Here is a 6,424-nt window from a genome sequence, read left to right on the forward strand (position 1 = left end):
GTGTGTTGCAAGAAAAAACCCTTAAGTTGTACCTAAGGGCCTTCTAAAGGGAATACGTCATAACCCCTTTAAATATTTTCTTAAGTACTGAATTTCCCTTAAGCAATCCCTTAAAAACCATTAAGTGTTGCATAAAATTCCTTAACTGTCAGTTCCCTTAGAATTTAAGAGACACAAAAGCTCACCTTAACATTTACAAGATGGAGAACATTGCTGCATTTTTTTAAGGTTTTGGAAGATGATTGTGTACCTAGCAGAGTTTTTCAAGATAAAGAAAATCCTCTACACCATCTGAATGATGAACAGTTATTAAGAGAGTACAGATTTGACCATTGTTCAATTTGTGAAATCACTAGTGAGCTAGAAGACGACCACAAACATTCTACACTGTGTAACCACGCTTTACCTGTAGATTTACAACTCTGGATAGGGCTACACTTGTTTGCAGCTGGGAGATTTTAGTGAGATGCTCTTTTACAATGGCTAGAGAGTTGGTAAGTTTCCATCCCAATTTGAACAAGAGGTAATAAAAACTGAATTTTTCAGGAGAGCCAATGCACAAGAGAAAAACAGATTTATCATGTAAAACAGCAAAAAACATGAACATTTTTGGGTCAGAACATGTGCAGAGCTGCCGAGTAGCACATTTTAACAAGGTAGCAAAACTCGTCCGAACCCTGGCTTTCCTTTTTTGGTGTTGTTATTGTCATTGTCATGGAATCAGTGGAACTTTTGGAGAGTTACTGAGTTTTTTAAATTTGTAAATAAAGTGAGTTAAACATTACAATGTAATATTTCTAAATAAGGCATTAACAAGTTCTGGATATTTATTTCAATTATATTAATGGATATGAGTTTGTCATACCAATGCTAGCCGTTATTTAAGGGCCAGTGTCATCCTTCTCAATATGACCTGGTATTAGATTACTGTACAGTGCCATATGCACAAGACTAGCAGGAAAAACCATATGCAGTATGTGGCTCAGAACCATACTCTACACATTCAAAAGGAAAACTGATATGCAATATGATAGATTGAATATTAAATTAGTGATCTGCCGTGCCATATGCTAAGCACTCTGCTCGTCCCTTTGTTCTTAACAGTCATTTGAAAATGAAATCAGGCTACCATTTGAACCATGTGAATGGAGAGCCATTAGTTTAATGTTGTGTGTCTGAGGTCGTGGTCACACTATCAGGCTCAGGTTTGAATGGTACCCACTTTATTCATTCACCACATCTCAGGTTTGTGCTTTGTGTTGGTCAGGGGCTTTACTCCTATTCAAGCCTGATAAACACACAATTACAGTGCAGGCTCAGCAGGTGCTGAAAGTGTGGAGAGAGAGAGAGGGGGATTCCTGGGCCAAGTTTGGCTTTCTCTGGCTCAGGGTCAAAATGGCAACCCTGGCTGACAACAAACATCACTGTGTGTTTTTTTTTTCAAAGTGTGTGTTGAAAAGCATGTCAAGCCACGCCTAGCCACGCGAGTTGAGTAGGTACAGTGCATTCAGAAGCAAAAATATAGAAACAACAAAACCACATCCTAACACCAACTCTAAACCTAATTCTAACCATAAACTTGATCCTAACTCTAAAATCACAAAGGTTAGACTCATCAGTGTTTTGTGCATTTGGGGTGAAATTGCTAACACAGAATAGGATTGGCTGACCATTTTATTGTTAGCAAATATATTATGCAAGGCTTTCTGACCAACCCCTGGTCTGGACTGGACTGGTCTAGAAAAAAACTCCTGACAGAGCCACTTCTGTTGTTTCAAGACTTAGCTCTTTGGTTTCCAAACAATTTTTGCGTAGTTTGCAGATAAGAAGCTTGATGTTGTTCCTCTATTGGCTGGTGTCATAAGTGGCTACCACAGCAGATAAACTGATCCACACTGCAAGCCTGGCATAAGTCTTATGCCAGAAGCTGTTGCTGATGTAACTGTTTGGGACACTGGGCTGACCAAAGCAAGCTGGGTATTGGCCACTGGGAGAACACACCTAACTCCACACAGTGAACCCCAGTCCGCCAGTTCTTGGTGCTGAGTGGCACAGATATCACTGTTGCCTGTAGAATTAGCTCAGTGATTGTATGAGATAAAAATGAATAAAAATGACAGACATGCATCTTCTAGATTTCAGATATTATTAGGCCTACAAGGCCCTGAGGGTCCTCTCACTGCACGTTATTATCTCACGCCGCCCCCCCCTCCTCCAATTAGTACTCATTCATAAACTGAATAGAGCTTCCTACAGAGAGAGAGGGAGAGAAGTGAGAGAGAGGGTAGTCTACTGAAGATGACTTATGGCTTTGGCTGCCCATATTTCTTCATCAGCTCTAACTAGTCCTGACAGGCCCCACTTTGCTGAATTTATGCTTCCTCTCTGAAATATGAATGAAGTGCCGACACATCAGTGCAGCAATGACACTGTTAAATCTAATCAGAGGCTGGGAAATGGATTTTAAAGGCTCTGTCACTGCAATAGGGCCTCATAGGCCGTCATTATATCCACATTTAACTCAATTCCTGCAGGAACGGACAGAGGACAGGAACTTTTCCGTGCTGCATAAAGACTCTTCTTATTCTCTTCTTCACATTTGACAGACAGAGGCATTTCTGACCTCCGTGGTATGACGGGGTAAGTAGGGCCTAGGAGTGAATAATAAACAAAGTAAAAATTCTATTATGGTTTCTTAATTACATTACACGGGAGAAAAAAAAATGCTGGGAGCATAACGCTAAAACACAGAGTGGTGGATTGAGAGCGGTACGTGGGTCATTGAGTGGGCAGATAGGGCCGTTGCAATCCATAAAACACACTGGGTTATCAGCTCAGAGGTCAATACATAAACAGTGTTTACAATAAACACTGATGTATTCTGTCATGTGCAATAGAGCGTAATGGAAAAAAAAAAACTCTTCACTCTTTCCCTACTCTTAAATCTCAGTAGACATGGATTTTTTCACACTTGTGGCTTGAATCAAAAGCTTTTGCCAATGGAAGAAAACAAAACACACAGGATAATTATGGTATCGAGCCGATATGAAATATCAAAAGGCCCTGGTTCAATAAGCGTGGCGGCGGAGTGAAATTGCAGCGCAGGTTACGAGCTCATAAATCAATAGGGAAAAACACAGCAGTTAAGAATCCGACACAAGCTATTAAATCACTTAGCTGGATATTAAGTCGAGCTATGTCAGCTGCCAATACACTTTAACACCTACTGCTAAGCAAGCAGTATAGATTGGTGCTGATTGCCTGAACTTTTACACGTCCTGAAATATTCAAAACACGCCACCCTTCCACACAAACAGGTGACAACCCTGAGTGTTACACCACCCCAGAGAAACCGCCACAGAGAATGGAATCAGTTGGGAACGGAAGGAATCCAACTCCTTTTCTTCATTTTTCAGTTTGTGTATTAGGTGTACAAGTATGTTTTAAAGAGTTTTTGTAACATATAATTGTAATTCAACATTTAAATATTCTCCTTCTTTTTCGTCTTTATATGGTAACTGTTGTGTGGTATTAAATATGTGCCTTGATGGGGATAATATTGAATCTAAAAGTACATGTGAGCTTTGGTTTAGACGAACATTTAAAAAAAAGTATATGGTGATGATATTTATGTAATCTACATTAAATTAGATATATTCTAACGCTCATCCACAAGTGAGCACTGTTCACATGCTGTAGGCAAAACACTATGAGTATCACACACCACAGATTCCCCTGTCCACGACCAGTGACGACCAGTTTCAGCACTTGTTCCTTTAAGTGAGAATGAGCTGCTGTTTACTCCAACCTGAGCACATGTGAGTGTGAAGTCTATTTCTAGTGGTTTGTCTGTTTCACAGTATGTGTGTTGGGAGATGCTCCAGATCCCCAATAAAAATCCTTAAATGTTTCTTGGCTTGACTTGTACATTTCAGAAATACACCCTCCCAGATCGCAGACACATCAGGGTTTAATCTGTGCTGTTACAGCTCAGTTATGGTACTGAAAAATGTTGTACAAGCTAGATGTGGGTCAAATGTTGACTTAGCCCTGATTTGGTCCACAACAGCTGCAATGTCTGGTCCATCTAAGGTGGGCCTGTGTCTGGTTGCGTCAACTCAGGCTGGTGGACAAACTTTTCGACATGTGGACATTCTTCAAGCCATACATTTACAACATTTACATTCATGGAATTTAGCAGACGCTCTTTCCCAGAGTGACTTACAAAAGTGCTTAGTGTTCTTCTGAGTACATACTGGTTAGAGTCCAAAATACTCTGGCGCTCAGACACTGCCCAAGACAACACTCTTGAACATCTCATTCATAAAACCAAAAAAAAAAAAAAGGTTCAGTGGCTAAAAACCACCCATGGAAAGGTTAAACAAGGAACAAAACGTGTCTTATATGGCTTCCTTAAATACACTTCTTTAGAGCTCTGTACTTTTAAATGTAGTATAAAAATGGTCATATCCTCACACTTCTACACCTTGCTCACCACTAAGATGTTCTCCAGAGAAGCAAAAATGGTTCTACCATTCGCCTGTTAGTCCAGTCAAGTGACCCTTTCTGCACCAGCCATTTTAATGAGCATCATCTGTGAGTTAAAAGATAATCGTAGTTCCGTTGACTTTCCTTTTATTCACACAGATTCACTAACCATTCACACTATTCACCCTTCTGCCACAAGAATAAAACCACTGACAAGTCAAGTGAATAACATTGATTACCTCATTACAGGGACGACTGTCAAAAGGTGAGATACATCAGGCTGCAAGTGAACAGTCAGGTCTTGTTGAAGTGTTGGAAGCAGGAAAAATGAGCAAGTGTAAGGATCTGAATGAATTTGACAAGGGCCAAGCTGTGATGGTCATTAGGCTAGTCCTCCTAATCCTACACCAACAGATATTCATTTATTCACTGCTGGGATTCTTTAGCAGGAACGTTTTAGCAGACAGCAATTCCAGACATGATTTCATGCCACAAGATTAAAAACAGGAGACACTGTAGAACAGATACATACACACAACCTCCCAACCCCACCCCCTTTAGATGTGGACTACCCAGTGAACTCTGGGCCATGGGGTCTGTGAGCAGTGCTGAGCAGTGGAATTAGCTTTAAGGCAGGCATTAAAAAAACAACAACAAGGTGACTTTATATAGAAAGGGAATGCTGAAAAAGCTGCAGACATTTAAAATACTACACACACACACACATGCTGGCTCTAGAGGCACCAGGGGTCTAGAGTCTGTCGTGTGATCAGTAATCTGATCATATCAATCATAATTGTGTTACATGTGATCCACCCAGGCCTCAGTGGACAGAGGTCAGGCAGGAAGCAAAGTCCCACTTACCATCAATTATGAGAGAGAGAGAGAGAGAGAGAGAGAGAGAGAGAGAGAGAGAGAGAGAGAGAGAGAGAGAGAGAGAGAGAGCTGGTGACGGAGAGAGGGAGGGAAGGAGTGCAGTGGGCTGCAGATCAATGGGGTGCAGTTCCACTGTCAGGCCTGTAATAGTGTAATGGCAGTTGGTTCTCTCAGAAAAGTCGATCAATAGCGCGTCTCCTACACTCTTACACTGAGGGACCAGGGACTTGAGGACATTGGGCCAGACCTGTGTGTGTGTGTGTGTGTGTGTGTGTGTGTGTGTGTGCAGTGGGGGGATTAGGCTGAGGTGGAATAATGAGAAGCCTGGTGCTTTTGTGCCTGGTGAATCAAAGACCAGTGGGGAAATGCCTTCGGAGTCTTCAGCTGAGTTGGGCAGTTGTATGCATAAGTTTGGACACCCCTGGCCCAATGACATGTTTTAATGGATAAACAAATGAAACATGGAAACATGGAATTTTCTGCCCATTTAAGTAGCTATTTCACACAACCTTAGCCCTCTCCGGCATGCATGGTTTCAGCACTGATCGCCTTGTATCACATTTCTTTGTTCATCCATTCATTCTTCAGATGTGCACTATTAGTCAGGCCTTGATTGGTTATATCTGTCATGAATATGTGAATACATTCTCTAAACAATACGATATAATAGTCGTTTACTGTGTTTCCATTCTTTTAGGGACTGTCAGTAGTCTAGGGATGATTTAAAGTACATGGGAGGAGGTGTGTAGGTTATATGCAAATCCGATGCCATTTTATATAAAGGGCTTGAGCATCTTTGGCTTTGGGTATTGGTGGAGTGTCCTAAAGCCAGCTTCTCCTGGACACAACGGGGCAACTGTATTTCAGTCAACTGCAAAATAATACAGTGCTTATAAAAAGTATTGACCTCTTCAGTGGTTTACCCTGTTTTTATGAATGGTGTCATTTTGCTTGTTTGATAAAAATGCACAAATATATTCTTTAAAGTCACAGTGAAATCAAATTTCTACAAAGTAATATCATTCTTCCATCCATTATCTGTAAGCGCTTATCCAGTTCA

The sequence above is a fragment of the Hoplias malabaricus genome, chromosome Y (assembly GCF_029633855.1).
Source record: "Hoplias malabaricus isolate fHopMal1 chromosome Y, fHopMal1.hap1, whole genome shotgun sequence".
Lineage (NCBI taxonomy): Eukaryota > Metazoa > Chordata > Actinopteri > Characiformes > Erythrinidae > Hoplias > Hoplias malabaricus.